The sequence below is a fragment of the Phyllostomus discolor genome, chromosome 7 (genome assembly GCF_004126475.2).
Source record: "Phyllostomus discolor isolate MPI-MPIP mPhyDis1 chromosome 7, mPhyDis1.pri.v3, whole genome shotgun sequence".
Lineage (NCBI taxonomy): Eukaryota > Metazoa > Chordata > Mammalia > Chiroptera > Phyllostomidae > Phyllostomus > Phyllostomus discolor.
This window is the reverse complement of record NC_040909.2, coordinates 102,942,304-102,959,506: the sequence shown is the minus strand read 5'-3', so window position 1 is coordinate 102,959,506 and position 17,203 is coordinate 102,942,304. Positions and strand designations below refer to the sequence as shown.

At 39.6% G+C, this 17,203-nt stretch overlaps 1 protein-coding gene across 4 annotated transcripts in view; it reads right to left on the bottom strand.

Annotated features, from left to right (window-relative positions):
• The window catches only part of SULF1 (sulfatase 1), a 163,006-nt gene that overhangs the window by 116,734 nt on the left and 29,069 nt on the right, over positions 1–17,203 (bottom strand). For 3 of the 4 annotated variants that reach the window (XM_028533688.2, XM_036031199.1, XM_028533687.2), the window contains one exon: positions 13,742–13,836. The exons of the other annotated variant lie outside the window; for it this stretch is intronic. The gene's annotated coding sequence lies outside the window, so the exon portion shown is untranslated. The remainder of the gene's footprint in view (positions 1–13,741; positions 13,837–17,203) is intronic. 4 annotated transcript variants of the gene reach the window in all.

Here is a 17,203-nt window from a genome sequence, read left to right as displayed (position 1 = left end):
CCTCAGTAGCTAGTCTTTACCTCTTTCCTCTGTTTACACTCACATCTTTGTTGATACCACGCTAAGTTATGACTTCCAAATGCAAACGTCTATTCCCATATCCATACTCATCAATCCAACTGCCTACTCAATGATATCTCCAGTTGGAGGTCTAGACTCCTCAAATTTTACTTCCAAAACTGAACACCTCATCTTCCTCCCCAAAACCTCCAACTGCAGCCTGTCCTATTTGAGTTGATGGTGACTCTATCCTTTCAGTTGCTTGAACCAAATCTTTGACACATCCTTGATTCTTCCCTTTTCATTTCTTTTCTTCCCCCATACACCACATTCAATCAATTAGGCAATGCTGTGGTCTCTGTGTTCAAAAATAGCTAGCATTGGGCTTCTTGCTACTTCCACTATCACTAAATCTGAAGCACTCTTATCCCAGTAGTCTTGTAATAAATCTTGTCTTTTTATCTTTGCCTATTTATAGTCTATCCTCAACATGACAGATAAAGAGAGCCTTTTAAAATATAAGTCAAAATGCAGAATTTCTTTAGACAAAATCACATAATGCCTACATTTTCATCTAGGGAAATAGCCAAAACCCTTCTCGTGGCCTACAGGTCATGTGCGGGCCTATTGTTACTTGTTTGACCTTATTCTCTACCATGTGTTTGTTTGCTCCATTTCTGTCTATCACAATGGTCTCACTGTGGTTCCTCTAATATGTAGAAATAATTCCCCACTGGGGCCTTTGCTCAAGCTGTTCTCTTTGTCCGGAATGTTCTTCCTTGAGATATCTGGTTGCTACTGCCTCACAAGTTGCAATTTCTATGTATTTTGCTCATTGATGTATTGTGAATACCTTAGAACAGGGCTCAGCACATCATGTGGTAGGTGCTCAGTGAATATTTGATGAATTAATGAAGGCATTAAGTAAAGGAAAGGGACCAAGGAAAAAGTGAATTAACCTGGTCTCTCAGAGCTATTTAGTTGAAAACCCTTTTGTTGAGACTTCAAAAGAAATTCTTTCCCCTAAATGTTACGCCTGACACCAGAGCCTCTATGAATGAGTCTGTCTGGTTTCCCAGTCAGAATAGGTTCCAAGCAGCTGAGAAATTCTCCCCCTCACTATACTGCAACAAGGTGTTGTCATGCCTCTAGAAATGATTATACACACTCTGGGGACATCATAATAAGGGCTTTTTGAAAGACTGAACTAGGTGAGTGGCCTCATTTTAAGGTCTGATATAAAATCAAAACTCAGAGCAGGTTCATCTAAAGCCTGGCCAAGTTTCCTGCAAGCCTGGCTCACTCTGCAAAAGAACTTAAGCTGATATATCATTTCAAATGGAAACTATGCAAAATTCAGTGGCTTCATGTGGTTTCAACCCCAAACCAGGTGGAACCTGAGGCTTTGGCAAAGGCTCACTTTAAATTCCTAACTGGGGAATGTAAACCAAGGGGGTAAATGCTGGAGAAAAACAAAGTGAAATAAAACCTTTCGTTTTGAACAGGTCTGGGACCACAAACTTAAATAACTGCTCTTTAAATAGTGTCTCACACAGGCTTTAAACAAGTACAATCGTTATTTTGAAAAAGTTCCCTGAATAATGAACTTTTTGAGTTCACTATTATTCAGTTTTTTGTTATCCCGTATTAGCATTTCAGGGGTCCTTCACTCTCACTTGGAGAGCAAATTATTATTTCCACTTGGTCGGTTGTGTAATCAAAGAACAAAGATGAAAAGGTGACTTGCTGAAGGTAACTAGAAGACAGAACCAACCGATTTGCTATCTCATTCACAACTGAGTTCCTTCACCAAAAAACAAAAACAAAAACCTGCCGCCTTTCATTGAAAGAAATTAGAAATACACTAAAAAAAGGAATTTTAAGAATCCTGTGGATCAAATGAGATTAAATACTCTAAGACTGTGTTTTTGATAATAAAATACTGTGCGAACACTGAACTTACCTATAGAGTAGGAATAACTTATCAGTAATGTGATTTTTCTGTGCACGTGTGGGAGTGTGTTGGGGGGAGGACTGGAATACTTCGAAATTTTGGAACTCTTTAAATAATGAGGTAAAAGTATTCCAATTATGAGAAATATACCCATGTGCAAAGATTTTAAGCATCGTCAATTTTTAAGAGACTTCCACACGCAGATATTTCTTACACGCAACCCCCTGTGCAGGTGTTGTATTAAGCTTCCCAAGAGGAATCTTTAACATGAAAATGCAGGACTTCTTTCCTGCTCTACTGGTGCACTTCATAGCAGTTTGATCATAATTTTAATTTGTAAATCTATGTTTTAATCATAGAAAGAAAGCCAGGTAGATTTCGAAAGACTAGTTCACTTCATCTTGCTATTTAAAGGGAAAGCCATTATAGCCCCTTGAAAAGACTAAAGTTAAGTAAAATGAGAGTTTATAATCCCCAGATATGCGTAGAGGCAGGTGTCCCTGAAGGGATATAACTGCATTTGTCAACTGTGTGGACTGAATGTTGAAAACAGGCAACACTACTTTTAATTCTAGAATAACTTGTCCTTACTGTCCCATGGTACCTGAAAACACGTGATCTCTCTTTCTGGAGAGTGGCGTGTTACAGCTGTAAGGAATGTTAAGTAGCTTAACCCTAGCATTGATCTCTAGCTCATATGAATTCAATTGTGTAACAGATTTTTCTCTGTTGCTTAAAAAAGCACATTCTTAGATATTTACATCAATGTCTCAACTAAATACAGACACCCTAAATATTGTGAATCAATTTAACAATAGTCATTCATCCTTTCTTTCAACAACATTGATTGTGGCTGCCATGTGTTAAACTTTATGTTAGGCATTGGAAACAGAGTTGAATGAGATCCTACCGCTGTCCTAAAAGGTCTTACTGACTAGTGGGAGAAAAAAAAAAGAAAGAAACAAAGTTTGAATGCAAATGTGGTGGGACTCCATTCCCAGTCAAGATGGAGTAACTTGTCCTATCACACTAGTCCTCTTGCTAGAAACAGCTAGAAAACAAAATATATGAAGCAACTATCTCAGACATAGGAAAATAGACTGGTCGTTGAGAGAAGAGACAGAAGTGAGGTAAGTCCTACCAGAGACACTTTCTAGAATATGACACAGAGAGGGGAACCCAGGTAGAGCTGAGGATTTGGGGGAGGTAAGGTAGAATTTGTGGGGTAGAGTATAAGAGGGGAGCACAAGAAAGGGAAAGAACTCCAGAGGTCTGTATGGAGGAGTCCTTGGCTGGACACTAAGCTACAGATGTGTGGGGTGAAACTCCACAATCACCAGGGGGCTGTAAAATGAACAACCTGCATTACACCTGGCTGGGAGCTATTCAAATTCTGACCAGAGAGTGTGGAAGGAACTCATTGAACAAACATCAGGGGCCATTTAGTGGAGACCTTGGAAAGATCGAGCCTTAAGAGTATGGTCAAACAGCTCTGGAGTGCTTTGTGCACATAAAATCACCTCATTTCAGGCTTTTCTACCGCCTCCATCTTGGTGTACCTCAGCCATGAATGGTTGCACCATTAGGCTTGTAGTTGTCCCTGTTGAATTTCCAAGTCCAAAGGATTCTGGTCTTTTAGAGTGATCCCTTGTAACAAGCTCCCTTTATGAAACATTGATGTATGACAGCAATTTTCAACCAGTGTGCCACAAGAATTTTTAAAACATGCAATACCTGACTATTTAGTCAGGAACATTAATCTCTTTCCCCATAATTTTCAAGTGAAAAAATGACAACAAGCCAACACAACAATAACCACCTGGAGTGAATGAATCAAAATAATACCTATTCTTTTGTCAGATCGGTGAAAAATATATTTTTTTGGTGTGCTGCAGAATCTTAGTAATTAGTTTATGAGTGCCATGAGATGAAAACAGTTGAAAATTGCTGATGTATGGCAAAGAGATTTGGGGAATTTTTCATTTATTACCCCATGAGGTTCCTGCCTTTCCTAACAGCTCCATATGTACCCGGTATCTTTCACTAAACTTCAAGACAAATGCTGGGCCACAGGCTCCTGCTCAATATTTAATTCTGGGTTTGTTTGCACAGGAGCCTTCTAAATATTGAAATACTTAGCAAATAAAAGAAAAAAATGTATAAGTGATTTTTGCAATTTACTGCTAGGGAGCCGGCCTAAACCAAAGCATGCATGACTCCCTTCGGCAAGTCACAAAGCTCAATATTTTTAAACCAGAAGTTACCACTTTTTTATATTAAAAATAAGCTTATATTGTGCACTGAACCTGCAAAGCACTGAGCTAAGAGCAGAAAGAAGCAGACATGTAAATGACTGTGTGGCACAAACGATATTTAAATAAATACAAACCATAATTAAAGTATAAAGTTCACAGGAGTTCGAAAGAAAAAATAATCAAATTTTGGCTGTGAGAGAATCGAGGAATAACTTTTTAGAAAAGTTATGCATGGCATTTTATCTCTTGCTAGAAAGGGCATTCCGGGCATATCTAAATTACAGAGCTTCATCTATGAAGCGCGGGCTTGAGGAAGCATGACCTGCCTAGAGCATTGTGTAGGGGGCACAGGGATCCTAGCGGGGATAGGCTGGGAAGTTACGCAGGGCTAACTCATGAGTGGAGAATGCTCTGTGCTCAGTCAAGATGAGAGAAACATGTGCTTCTCAGATACACACTATCCACATGGTCCTGGGCTTGGCATTTGCACACGTCTTCTCTCTGGGTCCCTTACAACACCGGGAGGTAAATGCAGTTACCCACATTTTACCAAAAGGCAACCAACCTGAGACTCAAAAGGTTGTGCAACTTGCCCAGTTCCACAAGATAGTAACATGGCAGAGTATCTCCATTGTCTCATCACAGTGCTGCGCTCTCCTGTCATACTGAGATGACCTGATAAAGGTTTGCACGTGAGTCTTTACACAACGGGCAGCCACCGCACTGTTGCTCATTTAGCACCATGCTAATGATCACCTTTCATTTTCACTTGGGAGATGCTGAGGGGCGGGGATGAGGTGTACAGTACTTGTTTACAAAGTACTTTTTCTACATTGTTCCATGTAGCAGGGACCTGCCAGCTCTTGACACACCTACATACTGTGCAACAGAGACAGAAGTGGACACACCAAAGCCCAAGTTTATTAGTTTAAGATTAGAATTTTGAATTGTGTATATAAATTTTTTTAAGAAGTATAAGATATAGGCAGAATTTGTGCTCTCCACTCTGTGAAAAGTCTCCAAAACACATAGGAAACCACTCTTTGTGAGACTTCTTCTATCCATCATTTTTTAAGGGTATTTTTTCTCTCCTTTCAACAAGGGAATCATAATAATGGCACATATAGAAAAGTAAGGTGCTTTGTAGTTGTCAACCCGGAGCTTTGAATTACATTATCGTTTAAATCGTTTAAATAGTGATAGCCGTAAAAAGTCATCACAGGCATATAATATACAAATAAAGGACTAAAGCAAGTTTTCACGGGGGCACACCCATCTCACACTTCTGTGGATTTCCACATCCAGACCCGTGAAGCTGCCTGAGAGTCTGGATGAGAGAATAAATGTGTAGCCTGTTTGGGATCAGCATCTGGGCCCAATGAATCATCACAGCCCCTATAAGGAGAATGTTTGTACTGGACTTTAGTGGTTATTAGTTTTTATTTGTTAATGTTAGCCAAGTCCTGGTTGAATGGTGGGAAACCTAAGGCTAAACAAATCTAATGGGAAATCAGCAATTAGAAAATTAAAGTTGGTTTTAAAAAAGTTCTCTCTATGTATTGCTGATAATATACTCTCAAAGTGCTTTCCCATTCATCATATCATCGGACTCAACAACTGTTACAAGTGTGCAAATGCATCTTAAGTGTGTGGACATCGGATATTGTTATTGCTATTATTTGGGAAGCACATAGGTCCTCTTCCTGGCCATCACCAGCTTCCCTGGGTTGGGTGCCATGTCCCGTGACTGGTTTCCACGGTACCGGTGCCTGATACAGTGACTCTGTGGGTGTGTGTATTTAAGTGTATGGATCTATAGGCGGAACAAGATTATGAAACCTATCTACTTCATGCATTTCTGGATTTTTAAAATGTCCATGAGAAATAATAGTTAATAGACATAAAGCACTTACTAAGTGCTAGGCAATGTTCAGAGCCCTTTGTACATATGAAATCACCTATTCCTCTAAACAAGGAAATGAAGTTGGTATTATTACCGGCTCTCATTTTTCTGATAAGGACACTAAAACATGAATTAACTAAGTCACACAGTTAACAGAGGCATGGCAGGGACTCAAACCCAGGCAGTCTGGCTCCCAAATCTGTGCTCCTAACCACTATGCTACACTTCTTTCATGTGCCATTGTAAATCAGAGAAAGAGTTACATTTTAAGAAGACACAACCACCTTTGCTGGTAATAGCACTTGAACTTCCCCCGAAGGCTCCCTAAGGTAGGAAAGGCTCCTTTTACATCAACTCTAACAGCACAGACTACATTCTCAGACACCCACAAAGGCCATGGTTCAGCCTACTGATTGCCAGGAAGATGAATGAACTTCCGTGAGTCATGGAGAGAAAAACAATTAATGTTTTGATAGTCAGAATTATTGTTTGTCACATTTAGGAGTTGGTTGTCACTGCAATATACATGTTATTCATATATATATGCACACAAATCATACTATAAAAACTGTTTTATCATTTCCAAACCAGAGAGAAAGTTCTTTAAATGAAGACGGACTTCCAAGTGAGAAATGTAAATTACATTCCTCTCCTGTCACCCAAAAGGGACATTTCAGCACTTGCAAACTACTAAGCTGATACTGCAGCTGACGTTTGAAAGAAATCCCTCTATAAATCAATGCTTGAGGGTGGGAAAAGCAACCAGAAAATTGAAGATTTCCATACGAGAAAGGCTGTCTTGTGATGGGTGCTGACAGTGAGCAGAGTGATGTTAATTTTTGTCTCTGGCCTCTCTGCCTGGGGAACACAGACGATGACAATTTCTCAGTCCATGTTAGGGCACAACAGGAGACAATCAACAAGATATTAAAAGCAACAGCACCCATCTGTGGTGAATTAATCTTACACATCTTTTTGCTAATCATAAAAATTACTTGGAGTCAATCTCTGGCCCAATTCCAACATCTACAAGAGTATCACGCAATCCATGCTAATTTTTGTTCACTTCTGTGTTTAATGCTTCAGCAAGTAAAGAAACTTAATTCTAAAGCTTTTCTTTAAAACACACTGAATGCAAAGTTATAATCTGAGTTATTCCATAGCCTAACTTCTTTGCAAAACATTTTTGAATTTTTGCCAACCGTCAAAAATACACATTGGGATTAGTTTACTGGCAGAGACATAAAACTAAAAAAATAATGAGGGAGAAATAAGGTGCTGGGAATAGCACAGTATGATGGGAACTAATGATTACCACGAATACCTTAGTCTTTTAATATTGCAACGAGAGCGATAGGTCACCTTTGAGTGGCTCCACACATCTGCTCCCTCCAAATGTACTTTTGCTTTCTTTAAGTTTATAACAGCTTGGTGAGGGAAGAGGTACAAGTATATTTTAATTTTGTAGAAAATTATGTAGTAAATAAAATGTCTAAAATTGTCTAAAACTGGAACCAACTCTCAGTGCATTGTTCTTTGGACTGCAGAATTTTGTGACTGGCTGCACTATGGTACCGTTATCACCAGGAGAGATACTCAGAAACACCTATATCCCTAGAGCATGGGCTCTGACTGTTCTGAATGGCTGCTGGGAGGCTGCCTGGCCTTCTCCTGTAGCCACCTGGTCTTGCTGACACCACCAGTCTGGTTGGACTGACTCCTAGCAATATGTAGGATAGCTTTAATCTGCTGGGGCACTCCTACTTTATGTAATAAATAAGTACATTTTAATGCTGAAAATGCATCAAATAGTTGGGGGGGGTAAACTGTAAAAGAACATAATGTTTACATTAATTTTATGGTGAATCCCATGGTAGGAAACCATGCCTGATTTACTTGCTTTGCATATAATGGATTTGCTTAAAGTGAGACCTGCATTTTAGATGCTATTGTCAAGTGGCTATGGACAATGGACTTCGAGTTCTTTAACCTACTAGAAAATAAACAGAAAAGAAAATTAGATAGTGTCTTGAACACCTGGGAATTCTGATGATGCTGGCCATTTATTTGAAAGTATTTTGGTTACCTTTTTAATTTTTAAATAACTGTTCTATATCAAAGGCCCTATAGACTAATTACTTTTAATTTAAAAATACGGGAGGCAGAAATCACTGAAGTTCATGTTACAATCTGCCCCCAAAAGGGCTCCTTCAAAATGTGCCTCTTTCTATTTTGATAGCCACAATCTACCACTTATTTCCTTTCACCCTAGATTACTACCCAAAATTCCCTAATGATTTGAGAGCAGAATCACAAAACAAGTATGAATTCCCACTATAATCTAATTTTATTTTTACATTTTGTATAGTCTACAAGAGAGAAGGACCTTAACCCTGAATATGTATATACATGCACCTGAAGACTAGTGGTTTATCAAAACTGAACATTAAGTTTTGCAAATTCTCTAAGCTGCAGATGCCATTGTAACAGCCTACACTGTTCCAGTCCTACTATTAGAAAGGCTCACACAGCAAAAATATCCTAAAAAAAATTAAGGCTACCCTCAATGACTTACTTGTTTTAAGCCCTATTAATACAAAAACAACAGAATCTTAATAACAGGATTTGAGCTTATCACCTAACTATTCCAGGGATAACTTCTTAGAAAATCTAAACTTCATTTGTAATGGTGATGACCTCTTGTGAAATCTGAGCGGATGGATGAGGATAAATTGGGACACCACTGAGAGAAGGGACCCAAAATCAAATAGATCTGCCCACAGGGGCTCTGGGACCTCAAGATCAACACAGATCGAATGCCTCTTCTGCAAGCACAATTAATCAGTCTTAAAAATGCCCTAACTTGGTACAAGGCAGCATTTTTTTTTTCAAGAAGTGCCAACTTTGTATTGATAAATATATTCTGTCTTAACTTCAAATTGCCATTCAAAATTATCCTACAAAAAAAAGCACCAATTTAAAATATCTGGCCTGATACCATGTTGTGTGGTTGCATTCTGCTTCTTGAAATTCACTGTGTTGTAGGAATGCAGGCATTTTTTCTATCCTAAGCTGGGGCGTAGGGACCTTAAACAAATGTTGTGAACCTAGTGTAGGCCATTTCAGCACTGGATGGAATGATTCTGCCCTTCATATGCATCCTGAAAATGTCTTGAGGCTATCTTAATGTGAGCAGGGCCATTAGACCCTTCCTGAAAAGCATTACTACAATACAAAGTAATCTCTTGTAACACTTATGGTCCTGGGCATAGAACACCACCATTGTGTATGACCCAATTTCATTTCAGCGACTGTCCCAGTAAGAATGACATCATCACATTCTTTTTTCTTGATCTACACTTGTGACTGTCCCAGTCCTCCAGTACCCACCCTCGTCATAATTGAACTGCTCATTCCCTCCCCGCTACTCCCCACCCTTCATCCCCAGGGAAATAGTTGTTTTCCTCTTAACTTCCTGCCAGTATGTATCATTATAGCAAGAGCAAAGGGTCTTCCTCTGGTTGGTTTGTTTCCTCATCATATTAGACAAAGCACTGTTCTATTGGCAGCCAAAGCATCCTGAGAGGGCCATCTGCTGGGACAGGTCTCAGTCAGATGAGAGTGGAGAGGATCCAGCTAAAGATGTGCACCGCCTGCTGAGGACAATGCTGCTCATCCCACTGGAGTTTGGTATTTTCTTTCAACACCAACTGGTCAGCTTTGTGGATGTACTGTCCAAGCAGATCCATTTAACTACATCCACACATGTGTGCAGATCTCTGTGCTTGTGCACACAAACGCTTGCTCTAGTGCTTGGGTTTGTAAGCAGACCCGTGTGGGAAAGTATTTAATTTCAGGGGGATGAAAGGAAGATGCAGGAGAAGACACTAGTTTAAAAACTGGCATTAAAAAAGCAACCAAATAGAGTGGCTATGTGAAGAAAGGAATTGATTGTGGGGTATTTTATGATGCCTTTTGCAGGAAAAATAATCAAAATCAACTATTTTGTCCCACATCAATTTATATGTTCCACATCCATCGTGAACACAATGCATGAATTTAAAATACGAACTATGCAGACAATGCAGAAATTATGCACTTTTGATATAAAGGTAAGTAAAAAAATCAGAATAAATTGTACCTTCTCTAAGACTCCAATTATGTAAAATATTAGGCAGGACCACATGAATCTGCTGCTTTTGTAGGTCAGAAATAGTCAAATAACAGCAATTTTCTATGATTCCACATAACATATAATCATATACAAAAGACATAAGCTTGGGTTAGGTGTGTGTGTTTCTTTGAACACTTAAATAATTACCTATTAGGTAGATAGTATATTGTTTTTACAGTTAATACATTATTTTAACATTAGGATTTTATGTAATAAATTGCCCTCTTTAATGAGAAACATTAATGAGAAATGATCACAAATAGTTTGCTTCTTAGCACCCCAACTCAACCCCTTATATTCTGCACCAAGACTTGAATGCTCACTGGATACCAAGATGAAGATAATTTTAGCAGTTTTTAGGGTCCACATTGGAAATCGAGTCCTTGATGAAATTTAGTTCAGTATTATAGTCTGTGAACTATTTTCTTAAAATCAACTTAAATTGAAATTGATGTATTGAGTATACCTTAAGTAGTTAAAGTAATGTTAAAAAAATACCAGAGAGGCAGAGCTAAGGAGGGCTTATGCTAAAATTTTCCATCCCAAGTAGGTGTGAACAAGGCTAGGAAACATCTTAATTTCCTTACGAACAACACAGTCACTGTTTCAAGTTATCCGTCTGTGCACACCAACCCTTGTCTGGCAGGGCAGTGTTTGAGTTCAGAAGGTACAAGAGCAGCCATTCAGATTTTGGCAGGTGTATCTCAAGCCAAAAACTAGGCTCCACAGAAATAGCAGTCTGTTCCACAGGTGTGAACATTTTTGACAAGAACCCTCAAAATCTCTCCCAAGCTGTGAAATTTAATTGTCCTTTTGGTGTCTTACTATATGTGAATCCAACCTATGTCTGCTTGGAACAGGAAAGTACCTTCTGGCAATTGAACAGCCAGGAGATGCTGGGGCAGCCTTATAACATCTCCTGGTTCTGTTTCTTGCATTATGTATTTGGAGGCGAGGCCAAATTCAATGAGCTGCAGGTAAGCAGTTTTTAAAGCTGGAAAAATATTAAATGAAAGAACTTTATTACCCAGGTGACACGAGTAGACAGGCAATCAAAAATGCACAGGGCAGCATTTTGAACCCTAAGGTACGTTAAAGTGGTCCTGATTTTATAAACCTGACTGTTCGGAGCACACACACAAAGGACTGGTTTCTTTCTACAGAATTTCCCCAATGGGAGGATTGTAGACCGATGAATACAGTGTGGTGGTGGGAAGTGACTCAGCTACCTATCTAATCCTTCTCAAATGACAGATGAGGAGGGGCAGAGATCTCTGACACGGGCAGCTGGTTAGGCTGAATTTTCCAGCCCAAAGACAGAAAAAAGCAGACAGGAGCCTGCTCATACTAGAGGTCCACGGATTTTTAAGGAAAAAAAAAGTGTCATGTATGTTAAATCTGAACAAGTGATTCTAACTTCATCCAATATTAAACACGTTTCTATTTTCTCAATAAGAACATGCTGAGAAATGAAAAGGACATTATGTTTAAAGTGGTGAAACTACCCACTGAAGCAAAGTGTGAAATGAAAGATTGCTGGCAAGATACTAAACAACACGGCATTCCATAGAAGTGGCCTCTCCATACACAGGAGAAGCTAAGAGATGGCATTGAGACACTAGGTCTTCCCGGGGACCCCTTGGGAAGTATAGGAGAATTCCAGTACTAAGGGTTTTCCACACTCTTCTATAGTTAATTTTGAATGGCGTGATCCTGAAGACCAGCTTCTTTCTTTCCTACAGAAAAAGTGGTGTGTTCGACTAGAGATTCACAATGAAAAGGTTAGAAAACTGACTCCAGAAGATGAGGAAAGAGCTCTTAGGAAGTTGCAGTTCCACTGTTTATTGAAATTATTCCTAAATGGGCATCTTTCTTAGTTTCTGTTTTGGACTTTTTTCCTCTCCTGTTTAGAGTTTTGAAGTAAGAAGCCTTAAACTGCAACATGTCTTCTCCCACTGTTGACTGAACTTGTGGATAACCAGCATCCAGTACATAACTGGTAATTCCCCAGAGCACCTGCAGACAAAGCTTCGAGAATTAAGGAGTGACTGCCAGTGACCATGATTTTATGTCAAGGAACTAACTGCAGTCTCCCATATACTTTCGACCATTTCCCATCTTCACTTGCCATTTGTAGTATGAAGACAAGAAAAAAGTTTAATTCTATATGTATTGGAAAGAGAAGTATATTAAGGCCAGACTTGTTGAAGACTTTATTTTGTTTTGTTTTGTTTTGTGAGGTTCATTAATATTTTAGTGATTAAGACTTTTTTGAAGTCAACCAGGGCCAATATAAGGTTTACTTTTTTTTTTTTTAAATCCTCACCTGGGGACATTTCTTTGCTTTTAGAGAGAGGAAGAGAGGGAGAGAGAAACACCGATTGGTTGCCTCCCACATGCACCAGACTAGGGATTGCCTATGCCTGGACCAGAGATCGAACCCAAAACCAAGGCATGCACCCCTACTTTGGAATCAAACCACAACCTTTTGACTACCAGATGGCCAGAGCAGACAGGGAGAGAAACATGGACCAAGTGCATCTCCTACATGCCCAACCAGGAACGAGCCCTCAACTTAGGCATGTGGCCTGACCAGGAATCGAACTCCCGACCTTTTGATTTCCCAGACCATGCCCAACAAACTAGCCAGGGCCAATACAAGGTTTAAATAAAATCAAACAAAGGGCAAAGATTTTGAAAAGCTGCAACTGGAAATCAAGAGGAACTCAACAGTTTCCACTGCATTAGTTTTGGTTGGGGGTGGGAGGGAACTCCTTTCTTTTTTTTTCTTTTTTTTCTTTTAATCATTGTTCAAGTACAGTTTTCTCCCTTTTACTCCCAATCAAGCCCACCCACCCAACCCTCCCCTCTGGGAGGGAACTCCTTTCAATGTTAACATTTGAGAGAAGACTCATGGGGATGTAAGCGTGTGTGAATCAAGGTCACTAGCATGTTTTTGCAACCAGGGTTATATTGTTCAGGTGGGTCTCCATAACCCTCCCTGGCCCCACAGCGGCCTTGGTGCTAATGATATAGCCAAGGCAAGAAACAGTGAAGGCCAACTGTGAAGAAGACAGGGAACAGCTATACAGTTTGGACTCTTGTGTCTGCGCATGACCCAGTGTACCTGGCCTGCTGGTCACTGTCCCTCTACTTCCCCTGAACTTCCTGAACAGCTCATGGCATGTAAATAGTGTTCTATATTCTTTGGATACCTATTTTTCAGACGGTTCTTTTGCCATTCCTGAAGACTGATTTCATGAGATCGCTCTGCCACATTTAAGGCCCCTTTCAGCTTTCACCCAAGGATGATGCCACAGGAGGGCGGAGGACTCCTCTGTTTCTTAAAAATTCCCCATCCATGAACTGTTCCCCTCATCAAGGGACACGGAGCACTCAGAGTTAATTAGCACCTTGGTTCAATTAATTGAGAGATAAATATTTGACACGAGTACCTTTGAAGGTTTTCAGCAATTACTCTGTCTTGGAAAACCTGCATATCATTTGCCAAATTCAGCTTCTTCCGATGATGGTGGGTGGCCGTCAGCACCTAGGATGGGGGAATGCGAAAGTGCTGTCAGTGGTGTTTCGTCAGTGATTTCTCTCCCAGCCATTCGTTGTTGCCCTTTCACAGCTTAAAAGGAGGATGTCATTAGGAATAATATTCTCCAAATTTCACCCAGACTGACTTTTTTACAGTCACTCACCAGAGACTCTGAAGCTTTGTGGGTAATTTGGTCCTTTTGTAGAAGTTTCCATTTGACTCTCTCCTCAAGGGAAAGACTTTCCATTAGATTCAATGCATATTATTCTTTGACTGGATTTCATAAAGCCAATAAAGGAGAGTATCTTTTTAAAAGTTTACAAAGTGTTTCAGGTTTAAAAGTTGAATGATGTCTCATTTTAGGTTATGAGATCTATTTTAAAGGAAAATGTGCTGAATCAAAATCTTCTAAAGTTGCTGCAAGCTATCACTTGATAAATAGCAAAGTAAGCGTTTACAAGTGGTTAGATTTGTTTCTATTCTGCATTTATGGCAGTTGAAAAATTTAAGTGCCTGAAATCCACTTAGATATCTTGAATAAGAGGAAACACCTATTTTAATGTATTAAGTATTTGGCGAAGCAATTTTGCTGCCGTGAACACCACAACTTAACATGTACACATTATATATGAATGTGGATATAATATATGAGATTGAAGAGAAAATATAAGCTATATGATATATATCTTATGAGAGAAAATAGAAGATATATAACACATATCTTGTAAGATACAAGGATAGGAAAATGACAAGCACTAACAACTCAAAATTTCCTTTACATTGAAAAATATTTCTCTTGCCCATGTAAATGTTAAGGCATTCATCTGGAACTTTCTTTTTACCTCTTCACCAGTGAATACAACTGTATGTTGGTGTACAGAATACAGAGAAGGGAATCTCAGAGGTAATGGGTGGAGATTATTTCCCTCAACACAATAGACCTGGAATCTCCTCTTGTTCTGAACTGGCCCTGGTGATTCAGGATAAAAGTGGTCATTTCCAAGTCCTTTGCTTTGTTCTAGAAACTTCCCTCTTATGAGGAGATTGTTGCAGCTGGGCCTCGCTGGTGCTGCCCCGTTGCTGCAGGACTTTTCCTCCCACGTCACCCTTATCGCATCTCTTCCCATTCCCAGCAGGAGTTCGCTCCTCCACCCACTTACCCCGCCCTCTGTCATCCGGCACACCCAGCCCGGGTGGCTCTTTGATCACACCCCTGCACTTCTCTTGGGAGGGGATGAGCTCTAGAACTCTATATTCTCTATTTCCATGTCTGATAACATTACAGATTATTAGAAGCATCACATAGATGTTCACATTTTAAGCATGTTCCAGGAGGACATATAAATGTTCATATTTATACTTGTGCATGGCACTTTATGATATCCTGAAGTAAACATGTAGATTTGAATGTGAGGCTGTAAGCACCTGGCTGTGGTCATGCTGGCACAGACCAATGTTAAAATCACAACTTTCTGTGACTATTCTGGATCTTCTACAAGGAGCAGCAGGCCTGGAATTAGATGCCTGAATTTCAGGCTACAGCATTTATTGGCTATGTGGCCTTGAATGAGTTCCTTAATTTCTCTGTGCCTCACTATTTTTTCTCTGAAAAAATGAAGATTAAATATAATATCTACCTAATAGGGCTGATGTGAAGATTACAAGCAAACATCCATGTAAAAATATTTAGAAGAGTCTGTGGCCCATGATAAGCACTCAATAAACACTGGCAATATTTATTACTTGGAAAGAGTTTTGTTGTTTTTTTTTTTTTAAGCCAGCAATAACGATACAGCTTCCCTTGTAGTGGTTATTTACAATCAAAAGACATTTTCATAGCATGAGACCAGAGTTTTCATAAGTTGTATAAACGGAGACTTTGATTTATCATCGTTATAATGGATAGGACAATAATGTAATAATTAAGTTGCTCCAGGCTATTAAAGAAAGAACTAAGGCAGCCTAAATGCCTGCTTGATATATGTATACTCGCAAGAGTCAAATACTTCCTGCTGAGCTGTATGAAGTCATATTTGCCAGAATAGAGGAAGATGATAGGATGACGGAACCAGCAGAGTTCTCACATCCATAGCCTTGACCCCAGGAGAGGTACTGCCTGGATCCTTTTCGCCTTTATAAGTTCCAACTGGTGATAATTCGTTATCAATGGGCAGAGTACTAAATGTGCAAATAGAAATGTTTAGGAAAATATTTCTTTTTAAGAATTCCATTAAGGAACACTTGGCTAAAACAAATTTATTCCTTAGTTTCAACAAAACAGCATCATCTATAAAGTCATTAATATTATTCCTTAGAATATTATTGGTTTATGGTTTTGTTTTTTATTTACTTAGCAATTTATTTTGGATTTTCAATGATCTGAGTATAGTGATATTGTTCTTGTGGATTGATGGTTATATAATATAATTCAAATAATTTATACCTAGGTTTTAGGGGTATGTAAGTCAATGCTGAGGGCTCCATGGTCCACTGATCAGGCTGGGTGATGCGGGGGAGCTCCAATCAGCCGGGCTTCCTCCGGGTCCCTCCCATGAGATTCTCTTCAAACTTTCATTTCTGCTGTTCTTTACCTTGAAAAGTCTACTGTTACTTCCTCCACATATGCAAATTTTAAGCACCATTCTCGGATCAGCTGAAGTCCCATATCCTGACAGCCTCAATTTTCATTGATTTCTCTCACTAGCAGTCCCCCAACACTGCAAATCTGTGCCACAGGATGCAGCATTTAATTACAGAGTTTCTGCTGAGTGCACAGTCAAGGGCTCACCTCTCTGGGAAAGTCTTAAGGGTCCTGGAGGAAGGGTTTTACCTCAGTTTCTGTCTACATCCTATAGTTCCATCTTAGTGTGGCCCCAGTAACTACCGAGAACTGACAGCTTCACTGGATAGTCAGGACCTAGTCACATAGTGATCCTTGGTTTGTTTCCGAGTTTAGTCAAGTTTCAGCCAAAAATATGTAATTGAGACCCTGAATGGTTCTTGAAGCAAGGGTAAATTGTAGGCCCACAGACCTGAAGCTGGGCCACACAAACCTGAATGGCACGGGGGACCACTGGCCTCGTTCTGGGTCATTTACCCTTCCTTTTTCTTAAGCCAGAGCTATGACATTTTCTGTCAGCAATGACTCAGCACAAAACTCAGAAATGTGTGTGTTTGTGTTCAGAGAAAGAAAGGGGGAGAGAGAGTTCACGAGTCTCAGTTTCTCTGTTGGTAAAATAAAATATAAGATTGGAAGACCTCCAAATCCCTCCCTGTTCGAAAATTCTATAAAACTTTGGCACGTATGCCCATTGATTTGACGCTACCATCCATAACTAAGTGTGGGTGTGTGCCAGAATTTCACCTGCTGATA